Here is an 11,584-nt window from a genome sequence, read left to right as displayed (position 1 = left end):
GAGGGCTAATATTGGAAAGCAATTTATCATATTAAAAACTACTATGATTGTCAAATAAAATGTATCTGTGGATGACATCCTGTGAGCTGTGTGCTTCTGGGGCCTCAAATCAACTCTTGTTTTAACACCTGTGAAGCATTTACTATGTGCTAGTTACCTATAATGCCTCAAAAGCCCCTCACAACCCCTCGGTGGGACAGATGCCATGATTAAAATTAGTCTTGTCTTATCAATGAGGCACAGAGATATTAAGTAGACCAGGGTTGAGACAATAACAAGCCCCAAGTCACCCTTGGCAGTGAATGGCCAAGCAGGATGGAGGAGCTCCTTGGATATGAGGGCCCAGGTATGGGGCTGGTGGCTGTGTGAGCATGGAACTTGCTCAGGACAATGGCAGGGCTTGGGGTGGAGGGGAAGGCCAGGAACCAGGTGCCCAAGTTTGCAGTGAAAGATGAGACTCCAATGAAGTGGGAAGAGATTGGAGGATGCCAGAGGTGAGAAGAGGGAAGAGATAGGAGGATGCCAGAGGTGAGAAGAGGGAAAGGCAGTCAGATGACCAGTGAGTGCTCCCAAGGAGCAGCATTTTGGACAAGAGGGAGGGGAAGTAGGGTGTGGACGTGGCCTGGGAGAACACTGCCCCCAAATTCTGATTGACACACAAGGGATGGCCGGGCGCGGTGGCTCAAGCCTGTAATCCCAGCACTTTGGGAGGCCGAGATGGGCGGATCACAAGGTCAGGAGATCGAGACCATCCTGGCTAACACGGTGAAACCCCATCTCTACTAAAAAATACAAAAAACTAGCCGGGCGAGGTGGCAGGCGCCTGTAGTCCCAGCTACTCGGGAGGCTGAGGCAGGAGAATGGCGTAAACCCGGGAGGCGGAGCTTGCAGTGAGCTGAGATTCGGCCACTGCGCTCCAGCCCGGTCAACAGAGCAAGACTCCGTCTCAAAAAAAAAAAAATAAAATTCTGATTGACACACAAGGGAAATGAGTGGTTTTTCCCTCACAGGCCTGAGGATAAAATAGCACTATTCTCAGGAGTAAGGTAGGGGGAGGGCGTAGCTCCTCCAAGAAGTCAGGCACATGCTGGAGGCCCAGGAACAGGTTTGGGGGTGAAGAGGAGGGGAGAACATCACTGGAAACTTGTCCTAGGCTGAGCTCTCCTTGGTTCATCAATGGGAGAAACAGCAGTGACAGGCTAGTAAGTTTAGTCCTGAATTTAGTCTCTTTGAGGGGGGACAGGCAGGGTCTTGGTGTGATCGCTATGGAGACAAAGAAGTGGCAGTTGGAGATTGTCAGTCAACTGTGCTTCCTGCAGTAGCTTCTGTGAATGAGCTCAGAGAGGCACCACTGCTGGTCATTTGGGGCCTCACAGGCAAGGGGTTCTACATCCCAAACCCGAAGAGTTACGGGAGATGGCTCCAAAAGAAGCCATCTTACAGGGAAATGGGACTGAGGCCCCAAACCTTTCTCAAGCATCTCCAGTAAAGGTCCTTCCCCAGAGAGTGTGTGCCAGTCATGTGGGCAAACACCAGATGATGACTCTCACCTTCCTGTCAAGGCCACTGGCTCCACAGGGACACCACTGGCAAAGCAGGGGAAGGACAGAGTGCAGTAAGGAAAGCGCCGGCATCTTCAGAAGATTTGGGCTGTGGCTGCCTGCATGTTGGGGCTGGCTGACAGCAAACAGGCAGGAAGCATCTGAGGGGGTCTTGTCTGTGTTTTTATTTCTTGTTTTGCTTTTGTTTTTTTTGAGACTTGGGGTCTTGCTTCACTCAGGCTGGAGTGCAGTTGTGTGATCACAGCTCACTGCAGCCTCAACCTCCCAGGCTCAAGCAATCCTCCTGCCTCAGCCTCTCCAGTAGCTGGGACCACAGGCATGCACCACCATACCTGGCTAATTTTTTTATTTTTCTTTTTTACAGAGATAGGGTTTCCCTATGTTGCCCAGGCTGGTCTCAGACTCCTGGGCTCAAGCAATCCTCCTGCCTCAGTCTCCCAAAGTCATCTGAAGGTTTTGAAGAAAATATATGGCCAAAGAAATTCCAAGGTCAGTCTGCTAAAACTCGGGGTTGTTCAGCCCCTGAAGGAGGTGCTGAGCCCTGGCGCCTGCACCAGCAGGAAGAGGGCTTCAGAAGCCGCAAAGCCCCGGTAGGGGGCACCTTCTGAGGCACATTTCATATGTGGTCTGAGAAGATGATAGATAAGAAAGAGTTTCTCTGAGGCAAAAGCCAGGGACCCAGAGGGAAGGAGGCAAAGTAGTTTCTTCTAGAGAGCAAGACTTTTGATGATCCCCATAGGCCATAGGCACCATGTATTTCCTGTTCCTCCCTTTTCCTCACTATTCTATTTGTTAGACGCAAGCCAGCCCATACTTAGGAGAGAAGAATTATGCTCCACCTACTGAACAGATGAGTAGCAAGGAGATTGTGGACATATTTTTTTTAATCTTTTCAAATTCCTTTTCATCATGTGGACATATTTTTAAAACCACCACAACTATTGTCATTATGAGGTAGGGGGTTGGACTCGACTCTGGAGGCAGGGCTTGAACTCCAAACCAGACTGAGGACTAGCTGAAACAAGGAAGAGTTGGAAGCACCTCTCCATGAGACACGCCCACCAGTGCCATCAGTTTACCATTGCCATGGCAACCCCCAGAAGTTACCGCCCCTTTCCATGGCAATGACCCAATGACACAGAAGTTACCACCCCTTTTCTAGCACTTTCTGCATAATCTACCCCTTAATTTTTTATTTTATTTAATTAATTTATTTTTTCTTTTTATTGAGACAGAGTCTTGCACGTTGCCCAGGCTAGAGTGCAGTGGCATGACCTTGGCTCACTGTAACCTTCACCAACCAGGTTTCAGCAATTCTCCTGCCTCAGCCTCCCAAGTAGCTAGGATTACAGGTGCCTGCCACCATGCCCAGCTAATTTTTTATTTTTATTTTTTGTATTTTTAGTAGAAATGGGGTTTCACTATGTTGGCCAGGCTGGTCTCAAACTCCTGATGTCATGATCCACCCACCTCAGCCTCCCAAAGCACTGGGATTTCAGGAGTGAACCACTGTGCCCAGCCTTTTTTTTTTTTTTTTTTTCCTGAGACAGAGTCTCCCTCTGTCACCCAAGCTGGAGTGCAGTGGCATGATCTCAGCTCACTGCAACCTCCACTTCCTAGGTTCAAGCAATTCTACTGCCTTAGCCTCCCTAGTAGCTGGGATTATAGGCATGAGCCACCTCACATGGTGGATTACCACCATGCCCAGCTAATTTGTGTATTTCAGTGGAGATGGTGTTTCACCATGTTGGCCAGGATGGTCTCAAACTCCTGACCTCAAGCATGCCACCCACCTCAGCCTCCCAAAATGCTGGGATTACAGGCATGAGCCACTGCGCCTGGCATCTACCCCTTAATTTGCATGTAATTAAAAGTGGGCATAAATATGACTGTAGAACTGCCCTGAGCTGCTCCTCTGGGCCCACTGCCTATGGGCACGCCACCTGTGCTACTACCATGCACTGCTGTATCAATAACACTTGCCGTCTACCACCACTGGCTCACCCTTGAATTCTCTCCTGGATGAAGCCAAGAACCCTCCCAGGCCAAGCCCCAATTGGTCCTGCATCCGTTATATTCCAATGACGTGATGTCTCTGAGACATCATAGATTCAAAAGAATCTAAATTGCTAACATTAATAATAGTCTCTAGAGTTTCAAGGCTTCTTTTTTTTTTTTTTTTTTTTTTTGAGACGGAGTCTCACTCTGTCGCCCAAGCTGGAGTGCAGTGGCCGGATCTCGGCTTGCTGCAAGCTCCGCCTCCCAGGTTTATGCCATTCTCCTGCCTCAGCCTCCCGAGTAGCTGGGACTACAGGTGCCCGCCACCTCGCCCGGCTAGTTTTTTTGTATTTTTTAGTAGAGACGGGGTTTCACCGTGTTAGCCAGGATGGTCTTGATCTCCTGACCTCGTAATCCGCCCATCTCGGCCTCCCAAAGTGCTGGGATTACAGGCTTGAGCCACTGCGCCCGGCCGAGTTTCAAGGTTTCTAGACACAAAAATCAATAAAAATCAGTAGTGTTTCTTTTTACCAGAAACAAAGAGGAAATATGTTTTCTGAAAGGTACCACTGATAACAGAACCCAAAACCTTTTTTTAATGGTGTATTTGTTTCCTAGGGATACCATAACAAACTGCCACACATTAAGTGGCTTAAAACAGAAATTTATTTTTTCATAGTTCTAGAGGCCGGGAATCTAAAATTAAGGTGTTGGCAGGGCCGTGTACTCTCTGAACCATCTGGGCAAGAATCTTTCCTCGCCTCTCCCTGACTTCTGGTAATTGTCAGCAATTCTTGGCATTCTTTGGCTTGTGACTGTGTCAGTCCGATCTGCCTCAATTATCACATGGCCTTCTTCCCTTTGTCTTCACATAAGGACGCCAGTCACTGCATTTAGAGCCCACTCGCATCCAGTCTAACCTCATCTTAACTAGGTCTGCAAAGAACCTATTTTCAATAAAGTCACATTCTAAGGTTCTGGGCGGAAAACTTTTGCAGGGACATTATTCAACCCAGTACAAATGGTAACTAGGAAAATATATATTAGTATATATGAAATTTTTAATATATGAAAAACCATTATGCATTAAAATGTTGAAATACCTTAAAGAACAACAAAATAGATTAAGAAAATTAGTATTGTAATTATTCTCCAAACTGCTCCCATGAATGAGGCAGTCCCAATAAAAATCTCTTCAGATGGGTCTGTTTTGATTGTTTGGGTTGAATTTACAAAAAAATAATTTGATGGCTGAGTACAGTGGCTCATGCCTGTAATCCCAGCATGTTGGGAGGCCAAGGCAGAAAGATCGCTTGAGGCCAAAAGTTCAAAGCCAGCCTGGGCTACATAGTGAGACCCCATCTCTACCAAAAAAAAAAAAATTAGTTGGGTGTGGTGGTGCATGCCTGTAGTTCCAGCTACTCAGGAGGCTGAAGCAGGAGGATTGCTTGAGCCTGGGAGTTCAAGGCTGGAGTGAGCTATGATTGCACTACTGCACTCCAGCCTGGGCAACAGAGCAAGGCCCTGCCTCTAAAACTAAAATAAAAATAAAAACCGTGAATTTGGCCGGGCATAATGGCTCACACTTGTAATCCCAGCACTTTGGGAGATGGAGGCAGGCAGATCACTTGAGCCCAGGAGTTCAAGATCAGCCTGGGCAACATGGCAAAACCCAGTCTCTACAAAAAATTTAAAAATTAGCTGGGTGTGGTGGCAAATACCTGTAGTTCCACCTACTCCAGCGGCTGAGGCAGGAGATCTCTTGAGCCTGGTGGGTGTGGGGAGGAGCGCAGAGAACTCACAATTTTGAAATTTAGATGGACAAGCAGAAAGCCAGGACATTCCTGTAGTAGAACTAGATGGGAGGACTTGCTATACTTTACCAAATATTAATATTTATTATAAAGCTAATTAAGTCAATGGAGTAATGGCCCAGAGATAGGTAAAGACCAACGGAACAGAGTATACAGCCCAGATACAGATATGAGCAAATATGGACATATGATACCTGACACACGTTACACAGCAACCCAGAAGGAATGGATAAAACAGTCACCATGGGCCCACCGCAGTAGCTCATGCCTGTAATCCCAGCACTTTGGGAGGCTGAGGTGGGCGGATCACAGGTCAGGAGATGATCAAGACCATCATGGCCAACATGGTGAAACTCCATCTCTACTAAAATACAAAAAATTAGCCGGGCATGGTGGCTGTAGTCCCAGTTACTCAGGAGGCTGAGGCAGGGGAATCGCTTGAACCAGGGAGGTGGAAATTGCAGTGAGCCAAGATCTCACCAGCCTGGTGACACAGCAAGACTCAAAACAAAAAAAAACAAACAAACAAACAAACAAAAAAAAAAACACCACCACCACCAAAAACAGTCAGCATGTGGGGCTAGGACAAATGGCTATACATGTGGGGGAAACTGCAATTAGATCCCTGCCTCAAACATCACAAAAAAATTATTTTCAGATGGAGTAACCCACAGATATAAAAAACTAATTACTTAACTAAATATTTCAGAGAACATAAAGGAAAATTGGTATGGCTTCAGAGCATGAAAGGCTTTCTTAACAAGACGAAAAGCAAAAAGCAGAAAAGACTGATATTTTGTCTTCACCAAAACTAAAATCTTAACTTGTACATGAATGCTGACGGCAGCACATACTAGCCAAAAAGCAGAAACAACCCAAATGGCCACCAATGGAATCAACTGATGAATGAATAAACATTCATTCATAAACTGTGGAATAGCCATACAAAGAAATATTATTCAGCCATAAAAATAAACACAGTATGGCCAGGCGCTGTGGCTCACGCCTGGAATCCCAGCACTTTGGGAGGCTGAGGCGGTGGATCACCTGAGGTCAGGAGTTTGAGACCAGCCTGGCCAACATGGTGAAACCCCGTCTCTACTTAAAACACAAAAATTAGCTGGTGTGGTGGGGGCATGCCTGTAGTCCCAGCTACTCAGGAGGCTGAGGCACGAAAATCGCTTGAACTGGGAGGCAGAGGTGCAGTGAACCAAGATCACACCACTGCACTCCATCCTGGGTGACAGAGTGAGACTTTGTCTCAAAAAAAAAAAAAAAAAGAAGAAGAAGAAGAAGAAAAGGCCGTCTTCAAGCCAGGGAGAGAGGCCTCAGGAGAAGCCAACCCTGCTGGCACCATGATCTTGAACTTTCAGGCTCCAGAATCATAAGAAAGTAGATTTTTGTTGTTTTAAACACCCAGTCTGTGGTATTCTGTTATGGCAGCCCTGGCAGACTAACACATGTGACATATACCGACAGGTAAAAAGAGATGAGTGTTGGCCAGTGGGTGAGGGGAGGCAGGATGTGGAGTGATTATTATATGAGTACTGGGTTTTGTTTTGTTTTTTTGACACGGAGTCTTACTCTGTCGCCTACACTGGAGTGCAATGGTGCAATCTCGGCTCCCTGCAACCTCCGCCTCCCAGGTTCAAGCAATTCTCCTGTCTCAGCCTCCCAAGTAGCTGGGATTATAGGCGCCCGCCACCACACCTGACTGATTTTTGTATTTTTAGTAGAGACAGGGTTTCACCATGTTGGCCAGGCTGGTCCTGAACTCCTGACCTTGTGATCAGCCCACCTCAGCCTCCAAAAGTGCTGGGATTACAGGAGTGAATCACCGCACCTGGCCTTGAGTCTGGGCATTTTTATAGAATGATGAGAAAGTTTTGAAACTAGAGAGAGCTACTGGTTACACAACATTGTGAATCCACTAAATACCACTTAATTATACACTTTAAAGTGGGTAATTACATGTTACATAAATTTCACCTCAATTTTTAAAGAAGCCAGAACAGTCCAATTCATGGGACAGAAAATAGAATGGTGGATGCCAGGGGATGGGAGAGGGAGGATTGGGGAATTAATGTTTAACGGGGACAGAGTTTCAGTTTGGGAGGATGAAAAAGTTCTTGAGGCAGATGGTGGTGATGGTTGCACAATTCAAACGGACTTACTGCCACTGAACTGTACCTTCAATGGTTAAATGGTAAATCTACTATGCCTATTTTACTACAATAAATTTATTTTGCTTTTTTGCATCAATTTTTAAGCTAAAGTATGGTGCTAATCGAAGGAACCATCATCAAAGGGAAAAGTTGAGCTGCATTCTGTGCTATCTTCTCGATTTTTCTATAAACCTAAAACTGTTCTAAAAAATAAAGTCCATTTAAAAGAAAATAGTCAAGCTTCAATTGGGAGAAGATATTTGCAATGCACACTCTGGAGTAAAATATTAAGGAGAATCCAAAATGTATAAAAAGATAGGGTTAGAATCAGGGTTAGGGGAACCCAGAGGAGAATAAGGTGGGGGCAAGGCTTTGAGGGTCTTGATTCATTTGTACCCATCCTTAGACTATCTGCAGACTAAGCTTCAAGTGTTCAACTGCTGCTACAACAAGTCATCACAAATTAACAGCTCAAAATAACACACACCTATCACCATAGTCCTGAAGGTCAGAAGTCACGATTGGCTTAGAAAGTTTCTCTGCTCTAGGTCTCACAAGGCCAGAATCAAGGTGTTGGCTGGCTGGGCTCCTATCAGGAGGCTCCAGGGAGAAACTGCGTCTAAGTGCATTCAGGTTGCTGGCAGAACCCAGTTCCTTATGGTTGCAGGCTGGGCTTCAGCTGGGGGCCACCTTTAGCTCCTAGAGGCCTCTCTCCTGTCCTTGCATGTGGCTACCTGCGTCTCAGAACCAGCAGTGGTTTGTCAAATCCTCCTCATTGTCCAACCCCCTGCCCCGCCCCAGCCACAAAGCTGTGAAGCTAGGGTCCAAACCCCCTACATCTCAGAGTCAGCGCAGGCAGGACCTGTCATCTCCTGCTTGGAATAGCACAGACTTCTTCTGCCAAATCTCTCTTCTGCTTTCCCTTTCTATCTCTGACTCCAGCCCAGGAGCGTTTTTCACTTTAAGGACCCAGGATTAGGCTGGGCCTGCCTGGATAATCCAGGCTATTCATTCTCCTTAAGACCCCTAACTTTAATTACATGAGCAAAATCCATTTTGCCATATGCAATATGATATATTCATAATTACAAAACATGTCTTATCATTTATAACACAGTCACAGGTTCCAGGGATTAGGATGTGGACTTCTAGGGGGGCCACTCTGCCTACCACACCTCCCTAGAGGTGGTGGTACCCAACGCCACGGAGTTCAGGTGATGGCACAGGCCAAGAGAGCTACCCTCAGGCTGATAGGACCTGGGTCCCCCAGCCCGCAGGTTGTGAAGCCAGGGTGCAAATATTGGATGTAGTTCCCACAGTACTCTCAATGCACTGTGTAGTCTAATGACTGTCAATGACTGTCAGAGTAGCAATGCCACCTGCCTCTGTCTGGTGCTTTGGCAACTGTACAATGCACTGTCATGCCTTTTTTTCTCACTTCTCTAACAGTCACAGGGGCATACCAGCTCCATTTCACCCCTAGAGAACTGAGTTTCCAATCTGGGCCACTTGTGCAAGCAGGGTCTCCCCAATCTTTACCATTAGCCCGTTTGTGGGCCACAGACCAGGAATATGAACGTATTTTTTTTTTTTTTTTAGACAAAGTCTCAGTCTAGTCACCCAGGCTGGAGTGCAATAGCTTGATCTGGGCTCACTGCAACCTCTGCCTCCCAGGTTCAAGCGATTCTCCTGCCTCAGCCTCCCGAGTAGCAGGGACTACAGGCACGTGCCACCATGCCCAGCTAATTTTTGTATGTTTGGTGGAGACGCGGTTTCACCGTGTTGGCCAGGCTAGTCTCGAACTCCCGACTTCAGGTGATCCGCCCACCTCGGTGTCCCAAAGTGCTGGGATTACAGGCCTGAGCCACCACGCCTGGCCTTAGCATATCTTCGAACCCCCTCCAGACAGTATTCGTTAGGGTAAACAAAATGTACTGAGCCCCTGCTGGGCAGGCAACCCTGGCGGAGACGTGCGGACGGATTCTACCCTCAAAGAGCTATCCTGGGAAATGTCACTGTTTGGCAACAATTTTGTTTCCAAAAACCTCGCCCGGCCTGTGTCGGGCCGGCAGGGCCAACCCCGGCGGTTCCAACCTCTGCGGTTCCCTGGCGAGGCGGGGACAGTTTGAGGTGCAGTCGTGGGTTTCGTGGCCCTGGGTCACGGTATTCGGTGCAACCCTCCGTTTCTGGTGCAAAAATCACTTGCAACTGAGTGTTAAAACCCCAGCCCTGGAATCCCTTTCGGACTCCACCCCAGAACCCGGGCAGGCCAGGGCGCGGAGGGGAAGCGGGTCGAGAGCGCGCCATGGCGCCTGCACTATCCGCGACCCGCCCGAGACCCCTGTGGGCGCGTGGCCACCTGGGGCTGCCGCGAAAGGGGCTTCGAGGAGGCCCCGTGGCGGCTGGCAGCAGGGAGGCCATTTGGCTGTGGCTTTCGCTGTTTTAAGGCTGAAAGTTGCAGAGTAAAATTTTATTAAGACTAAAAAGAAGCTTCAGGAACTTGTCGCAGGTCACAGCGAGGCGTCCGCGCACGGCTGGTGGGTGCCCGGCTGGCCCGGGGCGGGAAGGGGCGGCGGCGGCGCCGTGGCCCTGTGTTACCAGGAGGAGGGCCTTGCGTGGGTTGTCCTGGTCCTTGGCCTTTTGAACAAAGCATTGAACAAAACGCACGAAGTAACAAAGGAATGAAACGCAGGAACAGAAGCAGGGAAAGCAGGAATTTGTTAAAGCGAGAAAGCACCCACAGGGTGGGAGTGGGCCCGAGAAGCAGCTCAAGGGCCAGTTAGAACGTTTTCTGGGCTTTAAGTCTTTCATTTGAGGTTCTTATCAGCTACCTTATCTGGATGAAGGTTTTGGTTTGTGGCTAAAGGCTGGGGTGAACTGGTGCCCCATGCGGATGAAGGGACGGTTCCTGCATGGCTCTTGGCCACTCCAAGACACTCTCCCTTTCCATCTGGGAGGAGGGGTGTAGGGAGAGTAGCCCTTGATACTTTACTACTCGCAATGGGGAGCGGGGGTTTTTCTTTTTGGTTTGGGAAGTTTGCGTTAATCGGCCTCAGATTCTCTGCCCCAGACCATGGTGTTTTCCCTTGATTCAGCTTTAGGAAGTCAGCAGGAATCGGCCTTAAGTTCCCTGCCTCCAGACCCTATTCTCCTGCCTCACATGGACGCGGACCAGGCGGGAGCCCCACAAGGACCCAGGTGGCCCCGTGCCCCGCGTGGGCGGCGAGGACCTGGCCTTCCTGGAGGGCGAGCTGGCGGGCCCGCAGGGAGCTGCTGGAGATCCAGAGCCTGTTCTATGCCATCAAGAGCAGGTGGAGGCGGAGGAGTGGAGCGCCCGGGCCCCTGCACCCAGCCGGCGCGCCAAGGCTGCGGAGCGGGTGACCAGGCTGTGCGCCCAGGCGGAGAGGAAGGCGGCGGTGGCAGCGCGGATGGGCAGGCGGATCGTGGAACTGCGCCAGCGGATCGCCGGCTGCCAGTGCTGCTGAGCCGACTGGGCCGCGCGGGGTGGAGTCCGGCGGGGCTGGAGTCCGGCGGGGAGTGTCCCGCGTGGAAGGCGCTGGGCAGGGAGGGAGGGGAGCGTAGAGCCGTGCCACACTCTGCGCCGAGATTTACTCTTTTTACGTAGGTAAAAGAAAATAATTTCATTTCTTAAAAAGAAAAAAAAAAAGGAGAAAAACAAACGCAAAGACCTTCAGCAGTAGAACAATAAAGGACATAGAACTGCCATGTCGCTAAGGGGATTAAACCATTTCTTCTATGCCATAAAGCTAAATATCAGGCGGGGATCAGAATTTAAAAGTGTGTGAGTTGGGCGCTGTGTTTCATGCCTGTAATCCCAGCACTTTAGGAGGCTGAGGCAGGAGGATCACTTGAGCTCAGGAGTTCCACACCAGCCTTGACGACATAGTGAGACCTCTCTCTACAAAAAATAAAAACCAATTAGCCAGATGTGGTGGCATACACCTGTGGTCCCAGCTCCTCAGGAGGCTGAGGCAGGAGAATTGCTGGAGTCCCCGAAGTCAAGGTTTCAGTGAGCTGTGTTCAG

The 11,584-nt window shown here is 48.9% G+C and overlaps 1 pseudogene; it reads left to right on the top strand.

Moving 5' to 3' along the window:
* The first annotated feature begins 315 nt into the window (after positions 1–315).
* LOC123573682 (MORF4 family associated protein 1 like 2-like) lies at positions 316–11,024 on the top strand (annotated as a pseudogene).
* The last annotated feature ends 560 nt before the right edge of the window (positions 11,025–11,584 follow it).

This window comes from Macaca fascicularis, chromosome 5 (genome assembly GCF_037993035.2).
Source record: "Macaca fascicularis isolate 582-1 chromosome 5, T2T-MFA8v1.1".
Classification (NCBI taxonomy): Eukaryota; Metazoa; Chordata; class Mammalia; order Primates; family Cercopithecidae; genus Macaca; species Macaca fascicularis.
This window is presented reverse-complemented; position numbering and strand designations above follow the sequence as displayed.